Source organism: Raphanus sativus, chromosome 4, assembly GCF_000801105.2.
Source record: "Raphanus sativus cultivar WK10039 chromosome 4, ASM80110v3, whole genome shotgun sequence".
NCBI lineage: Eukaryota > Viridiplantae > Streptophyta > Magnoliopsida > Brassicales > Brassicaceae > Raphanus > Raphanus sativus.
The window spans coordinates 35,924,744-35,935,158 of NC_079514.1; the positions used below are offsets into that span (position 1 = coordinate 35,924,744).

Consider the following 10,415-nt stretch of genomic DNA (forward strand, 5'->3'; position numbering starts at 1 on the left):
CACTAGAATAAAGAGTTAGTAACTATACAAAAACCAAACAAAGCAAGAAAATAAAGCTTAGTCTCAAGAAAGATTGAAGTCTTAATGACAATCAACTAGTTCCCCGGCAACGGCGCCAATTTGATGTTAGGAGTTTCAAGGCTCCCAAGTCAAATGATAGTATAGAAAGGTTGTCGAACCACAGAGAACTAGAGACTTATGTACCAAGAATACACAAGCTTTCCTAATCTAAGCAAACAAGAAGATGGAGGATGATTTGTGACAAGCTAAGATCCTAGAAATAAAAACAAGGTGATCTCAAATTCAATCAAGAAACAAATACAAGAACTCAATCAAAAGCTAAGGATGGATCCATGGGTAAGGATAATTGATATAAGATGATCAGGTTTCGAACTAAGGAATGCAAATGATCAATCAAACTATCAACCTTAAGCCTAAACACAATTATAGGGAAAAGGGTATTTTTCGACCCAAACATTTTGCATCGTGTGCTTTTATACCCAAACAAATCATAACTGCAAAACCATACCTGAATTAAGAATTTATTTAAATTTTCGACCCAAACTTCTATCCGTAGCGTGAATACCTATTTTGACTAACAAACCATTAGTCAACCGTTACAACAACTAAAACGGCGTCGTTTTGAAAAAACAAAATTTTTTAAAAATCTACACTAGATGGGGATCAAACCATGGTCCCACAGACATAAAGCATTCTCACTTACCACTGTGCTATAATACTTCTATTGTATTCTATTAGATTCAAACTATCTATATTGTTATTTGTATATTCTAAGGGAAAAACTATTTTTATTTACAATTTTATCTAGTACAAATTATAATTGCATCAATAAATTATATATTCATGTTTTTACACTCTTACAGTACTAAATAAAACTAAAATGATATTTCATAAATTATTAATCTGATTAAAAATGACATTTATAATATACTTATCTAATTTTAAATATTAAAACCTTTTAGTTTATAAATTTAAATATTTTTAAATATTTAAAATTAGATAAGTATTTAAGAAATGTAATTTTAAATTAAATTGAATAATTTATGAAATATCATTTTAGTTTAAAAATTAAATATTTAAAATTAGATAAGTATTTGAGAAATGTTATTTTTAAACTAGATTGAATAATTGATAAACATATTTCAAGTTATTTTTAAACTAAAAATGATATTTTATCAATTATCCAATCTCGTTTAAAATAACATTTCTCAAATACTTATCTAATTTTAAATATTTTAAATTTTAAACTAAAATGATATTTTTAAATTATCCAAACTAATTTAAAATGATATTTCTTAAATACTTATCTAATTTTAAATATTTAAATTTATAAACTAAAAGGTTTAAATATTTAAAATTGAAATATTTATAAATTAAATATTTTAAATTAGATAAGTATCTGATAAATGTAATTTTTAATTAGATTAATAATTTATGAAATATCATTTTACTTTTACTGTTATTTAGTACTGTAAGGGTGTAAAAACTTGAATATATAGTTTATTGATGCAATTATAATTTGTACTAAATAAAATTGTAAATAAAAATAGTTTTTTTCCCTTAGAATATACAAATAAAAATAAAGATAGTTTGAATCTAATTGGAGACAATAGAAGCGTTATAACACAGTGGTAAGTGAGAATGCTTTATGTCTGCGGGACCATGGTACGATCTCCATCTAGTGTAGCTTTTTAAAAATTTAGACTATTTCAAAACGACGCCGTTTTAGTTGTTGTAACCGTTGACTAACGGTTTGTTAGTCAAAGTAGGTATTCACGCTACGGATAGAAGTTTGGGTCAAAATTTTAAATAAATTCTTAATTCAGGTATGGTTTTGCATTTATGATTTGTTTGGGTATAAAACACACGACGCAAAATGTTTGGGTCGAAAAATACCCTTTTCCCCACAAATATAAGCAAGCTCTATGTCTAGATGAATGCTCATTTGCTAACACATCTCAAACATCAAATGTCTTTGGTTGAATAATATGAAAGCAATCATTACTAACAAGTCTATTAGTTATCTTAGCACCTTTAACAACAAATGTCTTTGGCAAAGTGTACTAAAAGCCTAGGAGAGTTGTCTCAAGCATTTCATCAAACACTTTTTGGGTGGGAAATGCCTAAAGATCAACTTTTGAGTGGCCAACTCAGAAGATGCATTATGAATACTCTACTAGCAAGGATTAAGAAGGATCTACACTAAAACATCCTAGAACTAATCTAATCACCATAATCTACCTTAACCCATGAATCCAAAAACTGTCTACTCCATAATCTCCATGAAAAACCTTAAATCTATGTGAGATTCAAGGCAAATCATGTTAATGAGCAAGAGAAACACAAATATATGATGAAGTACTTCTTAGATTGATAAAAAGATTCAAGCTTTTACAATGGATCAAAGTCTAGAGAGAAAAATGAGATTTTCTTCAAGGTTTTTAGGTCTAAAACTATTTATAGAGATGCACAAATCGAGCTGGTTTAATAAAAGTGAACCGGAGTCAAACCGGAGTTAACCGGGTCAAACTCAAAATAGCCTTTTTTGTCTTCTCCACAGCGACATGTTCGAGTCGCTCCATCAAGTCGCTGGTGAGTTCACTTAAACATGAGCGATCGCATCACGTCGCTCCCAACACCCGCTCTAGGCTACGCTCAGCTCCCATCGATGTCTCTCCTCCGCTGCGTCAAGTCGCTATGCTCGAGCTCGACTTCTTCTTTGTCGCACGTAACTGAACCAAGCTTCTCCGTCGCGTACAGACCAATCCGAGAGCTCCTGTCGTTTCATCTCTTCGTCACCGGAATCAAGCCTCGCCGTCGTAACTGCCGGAACCGTCGGGATCGAGGTGAAGAAGAAGATCAATGGTGGATTCTCTCGTTTTTTGCATCTCTAGTCCTCATACTTTTGGCTTTTCACAAAGTGACCCCAAAACTCCAGAAATTGCAATAATAACCTTCCAGTGTTGCCCAAAACTTCCAATTGTGCACTTTAAACCCTGTGATATGCAATTATGCATGCAAATGCAATATATACATCTAAATGCAACCTAAAATGATCATAATAGTCTAAAATATGAATCTAAAAACCTTTAAAACATGAGATATCAATGCATTATAATTTTTTTAAAAAATCATGCTAAAATAAAATTATTAATAATTGAAGGATCTAAAAAGAAAATTTTGCCCAAAGGCCTCTATAAACCATGAGCCGGTCCTGGTGACCAACTGCTCTTTTGAAATTCTTCAATATTCTAGCACAAAATATATTTTAGTAAGATTTAATCATTTTTAGTGGTTCCGCATTGAGTAGAATTTCGTTCACAATCAGATCATACCTTTTGGTATAGAGGAACATGTTGTTTTTTTTTTAACTAACCTCGAAGTCTTCCAAACCTATAAAAGGTTTCAGATTAATCTCTAAGACGAGATGTAGCGCATAGATGGAATACTCTTCCAAATATTCAAATGAGTTCTAAGTTATATATCCAGGCCCGACTTACATAAATTATGGATCCTAGGTTTAGATATTCTCTCTAAAATTATAACTATTTCTATAAATTCACAAATTAGGACCCTAGTCTTTATATTATTTAACAAATTTGGACCTCAATTTCTTAAAAAAAAATTTGTCAAGAAAAGAGGACCTGTGTTTGTGCACCTTGAACCGGCACTGGATATATCCATATATGATCAGGGGCGGATCTACAGTACCACTAACGGGGGCACGTGCCCCCGACTACTTTTAAATTTTTTCTTAGTTAGCCAGGTTACTAATGATTTTCGTGCAACAGTTGATAAAGATGCTCTCAGTTAGGTTGACTTCTTACTTGGTTCAAAACCATTTCGTTGCCTTTTTTTCCTGGTTTTACTTTACCTCGTGGTGTACAATTAATGTCTTTTGACACGTCTACTACTACAGTAGCTTTCTTTAATGAGATTTTTCTACCTTTGTTTTATTGTTAACATTATTATTTTTATGTTAACATCTTTATCTTTCTTTATTTGTGATTAATACTGTAGTTCTTTCTATTATAATATATATTTAATTTTTATGTTTCAAACTCTTTAGCACACTTTTAAGTCCAATATTTTAATACTCCTTCTGTTTCTTAAACTTATATATTCTATATTTTTCACACATTTTAAAAAACACATTAAATTTGCATAATTTTCCGTACTTATATTTTTTCCATAATTTTAAACTAATAAAAATTCAATAAGTGCAATTAAGTTTTTTTAAGTTTGTAAGTATATAATAAAACATGCATTGAAAATGTAAAAAATAGATCTTTTTGAAACAATTTTTTTTCTAAAATATGTAAGTTTAAAAAACGGAGAGAGTAATAGACATTAGCAATTGTTAATAGAAAAAATGAAAGAGTTTAATTCTTTATGATATGATATAATTAATTGATTATAAATAAGTTCGGTAAGATACATATGCTGTTATATATGTGTAAATTTGAAGACTAGTTTTTATATATATTCAAATTAATTTTAACTGCAACAGTATGCTATTGTGATTAGTTTCATTTCTAAAAATATTATAAAATTATTTTATAAAATCTATTTTGAGTTGAACAATATTAAATCTTATTATTTGCTTGCAGTTTTTAATTAACTATTAATGATTAGTTGTTTACAATAATATTAAATTATAATTTAATTCAATATCATTTAGTATATATATTAATTATGTGCCCCCATCAAATAATTGGTCTAGATCCGCCACCGTATATGATAGAGTATACATAATGCCTTCGAACCCAAGTTTTAAAGCAACCTGAAGCCTGCCTGTCACTAGACACCATCACTAGGTTATATAGATGAACATGTTCATTCAACCAAGAGCTACTTCATACATGCTAAGCTTTTTATTGCTTTTTAATTTTTATTCATGTAGTCAAAGAAGTTTGACTTTTACCCTCTATATGTTGTATTCTACAAGTTAAGAAATGACACAAAAATGAAAAAAGTAGACAAACAAAACAATACATAGTACTGGCATACTGCAGTCTCAAACTATTTCTATGCCCAGTTTAAAAAATATTACTAATATATATTCATTAATGATACAGTTTAAGAAGTTAATAACACTACTTGTATATGTTTAACTTTTTTTGAAAATTATATCATAAATTTAGAAGTAGAACTACAAATTCTAAATTTATAATCGAAATCTTGTTCTCAGCTGTACTTGCATATATTAAAATACGGTCATAATATAATAACTATAGTATAAGTTCTATAAAATAATATTTTTAATAGTTTCAATTTGGACTAGTGTAAAAATAAAACAAAATTTCATAAAATAAGAAATAAAAAATAACACCATTAAAATTATAAAATAATTATTATATATAAATTATATGAAACTTCTATAAAGATAAAAAAATTGTATTGTTTATGTTTTCTTTAAAATATAATTTATCTCAATTTTTTCTTAATATTTTGGAATAGTTTTATTGAATTATATCTTTTGAAACATATTTGTATTTTACAATACCTATCTAATACTATAAAGAAGACCATTCTCTCATTCTCCTTCGTCCACGTCAGATAATAGTGTTACCAGACATCAACACGTGTCCTCTTTCTTTAAAACTTTGCGTTTCATTTAATCAGAGTTATTCGAGGTTTACTTTGTTGGGCTTCGTCTACACTTATTTAAGCCCATATAAACCGTGGTTGTAATTAAACGACGCATTTTATATTAGAGCTTGCGCGTCTCCATCCGTCCTATCTCTGCGCGTCTCCGTCTGCTCATAGCGCAACTGATCTTCCATTTTCTTCCTTCCGATACGAGATGATACCAGTAACCGCTTTCCCTCATAAAGCCCTCCATTAATCGACCACCCATGATCTATATTCAATGCAATTCTTAAGACTGGAAAGCCATGGACGTTCTACTATATATATGTATGAGTTCTTGCTGTTAGAATCATCATTCGTTCTAAATCTAAACAGTATCAAAAGGTTTGAGTTATGGCTAACGCTTTGGTCTTCCTCTCCGATTTACAGACTGGCCGCTCATCCTCCACCGTTGAAGTTTGCCTGCTCCGTTTCTGAGAGGCCAATAGGGATCAGAATTAATTGATTCATTCTGGGATGGAATGGTCAAAGACACACAGTAGCGTGTTCCATCCACGACAGTCTGAAACATGGAGTCATTCCATTATTCAACTTCAAAGTCTCTTACATCACAGCTTCCTCTCTCGGTGTTCCGCAACAGGTTTTGGTCGTTCCTTTACTTTCTCCGTGGAAGTTGGTGTCTTAATAGCGTTCGCACGGTCATCTCGCTGTCAATCGAAAGATGTTCAATGTCTCTTGGATTTTGGACGGTGATGGGTATTGTTCTATTTCGGTGTAACTTCTAACCCGAGGCTGAGAATTTCTAAAGGAGGTCGCTTTTGTTGATCAAAAACTCATTACCGTAGAATCTCAAGATTGTGACTTTAAATGGGTTTAGGTGTTTTTTAGTTAATGGCTCCTTTAGGATATATAAAGTTTGCTACTTTGATTTGATGATAGCCGTCAATGGGCAGTTTCCAGAACCTCTGTTTATGCTACGGCCAACTACAATGTTGTTGTTAGAGTCTACATTGGATGAGCCTCTTCTTTTGACTTGGTGAGTCGAAGAGCTTTCTTCCTATACCAACTGATCAATTATCACTAAAATGTATGGTTCTCATTTGCTATGTGACTACTAATATGCTTCCTGAGTTCTTTTAATTTGTCTTTTAGAATAGGCATGGGCCACCTGGCATCCAAATGTGGTGTAACTTGTGGCAAGACGGTTCTCTTGGCACAGACTTTCCTATTCCTCTTAGATGGAACTTTACTTACCAGGTTTAGGTGGAAGATCAAATTGGAAGTTTCTTCTACTCTCCCTGACTCAACTTTCAGAGAGCATATGGTAATTTTGGTCATGTTGTGATTAGTAACCGGAACATTAATCTTATGATATCCCCACAGCCTGACGGCGAAATGGTACACTCAGGACCAGAAAGTATGTAATCGTCATTTTGGTCTTTTGTCTGATTTCATTATCGTTGCCCTTTTTAATATATACCTTTACTTTTCTGGTTTTAAGAGAATACATGACTATGGAAAAGAACTTGGGATGCCGGTTGGAGTCTCATCATTGGAAAGGGTCTTTACAAGTACAACAGTAGTGTATCTGTTTGACTAGGAGTTTTTATATCACTTTGTCTCATGAGATGGTAGACTCTCTAATATGACTTTCCCTTTGGAGAAACCCTTCAAATGTTGAAGCTCGCGTTGTTTACTTTCTCTACAGTTCTAGATTTTAATACAATTTAATTGTAACAATAATTTTGTTTCGACTAGATTCATATACATTACTTTCTGCCAATTTTCTTTTCTCTATATTTTGACACCATAGAAGTAAATAGTAAATTTGTGCACTTGCAAGAACAATCATAGTTGTTACTCTAATTAGTCACATAACTTACTAAAAATATTCCTGGTTGTGAATTTTATTACATACAATACATGTGTTTGTAGATGGCCTGAACTTGACGTATCAGCGAGTGTTAGTAATACATGTGTTTGTAGATAGCCTGAACTTGAGGTATCGGCGAGTGTTAGTGTGTTACTATAAACTGCAGACTTTTGTAGATTGAGTCTCTAAGCTTCTCCAGGGTTAGTCTGATTGCTAAAGTTATGAATTTTCATTCTTCAAGTACAAACTTGCATGAGTACTTGCAATGTTAATGGTGAGAATGAGATTACAACAAAGTTTGTCGTAAATAAATTGGTCTTAGTCAACGAATTTCTGAGTATGAGTTTGTCAAATTCCTAAAAAGTATAAAAATGCATTCCACTTATTATCAAAGTCAAAGTAGAACTTTTTTTTGTCAACAAGTCAAAGTAGAACTAACAATGACAATTCAGTGAAAATTACATTTTTCACACATTTTTAATGGTTAAACAAGTATATGATTTCAAAATTAATAAAAATAGATAACAAACAATGAAAAAATAATTTATTTTAAACTGTTTTTTTTTTCGTCAAAATTTCTAATTGAAAATAAAATTTAATATTTATAATGTATTTATTTTGATGATTTGATTACCCGCCCATAAGAAACAATATCAATTTAAAATAATCCATGTAAATTTTGATACTGGTAAACTATAAGATGGAGAAAGAATCGATAGAGATGCCTTGCGTTCAAGCTTTCCACCAACACAGCTTTTGCGAGACAAATATAGAACACATGTTTTTGATGCTATAAGACATATATAGGGGCCAGTCTCGACGAGCATTCTTGAAGCTTTGTTGTCACCTCTGGAAATTCTTAAACAGAGACTAGACATGTTGCTTATGCATGTCTGAATCTGGCAACTCGGCTAGAGCCAACGCATCAGGTACACGAGCGATCAATGTCATCTTCACCATCCTGGCATATTCCTTCTTCATTAACAAACTCACTGAAATTATCATAAAGTGATCAAATGCATAAACATTGGGTTGCTTTCAGTCCAACTGCTTCAGACAGAGTAGATATGTCCACTTTCCAAAGAATTATATGAATCGAAATGTGAGGGAGGCAACTGAGCTACAGATTCGTACTCCGTTGTTTGAGAACATATGGAGTGTTTGTTGTACTTCTGTTTTGTCCACAAATAGTTTGTTCTATTGTAATTAAAGTTTAATTATTTAATACATTTTTTAAATAGGCTTACTATTGAATACAAAATAATACAAGCAAATGGCACAATCATAGAATTCAAAAATGAGAAGGTAACCAAAGTGGTAGACAAATGAACAAGGAGTTTAAAAACATAACATAAGAGAAGAGAAAAAAAAAACGATGGAAGTAATAATATTTTATTTAACTTGCTCACCATATTTTATATTTTCTGATGCTAAAAACAAAAAAAAATATTTAACTTGCTCACCATCTTTTATATTTTCTGATGTTAAAATTTATACAAAATTTTAACTTAATGATTATAAATATACTATGACAACAAATAATACAAAAAAAATCATGTTTCTCTAAGTAGTTATTTTTTGTCAAACTAAATTTTTTTACTCAAATATAATTGTTAGATAATTTAAATTAAACTAGAGTATATGGAAAACTTCAGGTTTAGGCGTTTAGCCCCCAAAAACCCATAGGAAAATTATTTAAACACCACCAACACATCAGCTTGCATTCTTTGGGTCTTAATATGTGGGTTGGCTAATTTATTGGGTAAACACAAATAGGTTTGTTACCTGACCGTTTAGCCAACTTAGTGAAATCATATATAAATCCATTTGGTTCGAGGCTTACTTTTAAACTCTTTAGCTCACTCTCTCTATCTATCTATGTAGTTCGTCGTTTCTATCCCGTTTTGGACTCAACGTTACAGAGCATAAACTCGCCTTCAACATCACTTAAAAAAAAGAAGATTACATACATGTTATTTTAGATGATTTCTTCAAACTAACAAGGAATTGTGATCTATGATGTTTCTGTGTTTCATTTGGATCCCACCACTTTGGGATGCTGACAATTCAAGAAACTCCAATATGCCTTGCTAATCCATCTGCCAAAAAAAAACAAAAACGGATTAGAACCTTTAAATTATATGAAGATTAACAGTAATTAACAAAAGTAAATCATACCGATATAATCTTTTAAACCCAAGTTTCTTCACGACGACTGTGAATTTGGGGATACCAGCCAAATAATTCATGATTCCTATGCAACAATAGGTCTACGTAAGAACTCATCTTAACTAAACTAATATATCTCAATTGTTCATTATATATTTTCAATTGCTATTGAGACCATGCACTTAATATGGATTGCAGATCCAGTCTTTTAATTTGGAAATGATCTATAGTTATTGCATTTTCATAGCTTCGTAATGCACATAGTCACTTTGATTAGATGAGTTGGGATAACTTTCCAGTTGAGACTATATTTATCTGGTTTGAAATGGATCCATCTTTTAACAAAAATGAACTGATATGTATATACGACTAATACTCACTAGATTTAGACTGGTGTAGAGAAGACCAGGTGATTACAAATAATCCAAATACAAACCAAACCAACAAACAAAAAATGTTTTTAAAAATGTATATCATAAAAAACAACAACATCCCTACAAGTTTAGTTGTTTAGTGGATTTAGAAATTTTTCTTAGATTTTGAAAACATTGATAAAATCATTAATTCAAAAAAACAAAAAGTGAATTTCAGAATCAGTACAAGTGGATTTCAGAATCTGAACATCAAAATCAAAATAAATGAATTGTTGTTATAAACAAATATAACTTTAAAACCCAAAAACCAAAATAACAACAAAATTTTATAATAACATCAATTAATAACACTCAATAAAATAATTATTATAACTTACTACACTATA

The 10,415-nt window shown here is 30.9% G+C and overlaps 1 long non-coding RNA gene across 2 annotated transcripts; it reads left to right on the forward strand.

Moving 5' to 3' along the window:
• The first annotated feature begins 5,549 nt into the window (after positions 1-5,549).
• On the forward strand, positions 5,550-7,787 carry LOC130510883 (uncharacterized). Of its 2 annotated transcripts, XR_008944684.1 has the most exons (4): positions 5,550-5,940; positions 6,043-6,649; positions 6,766-7,030; positions 7,115-7,787. It is a non-coding gene; the product is annotated as an uncharacterized LOC130510883 (long non-coding RNA). The 2 variants fall into 2 exon arrangements; XR_008944683.1 differs by having other exon boundaries at positions 6,043-7,030.
• The last annotated feature ends 2,628 nt before the right edge of the window (positions 7,788-10,415 follow it).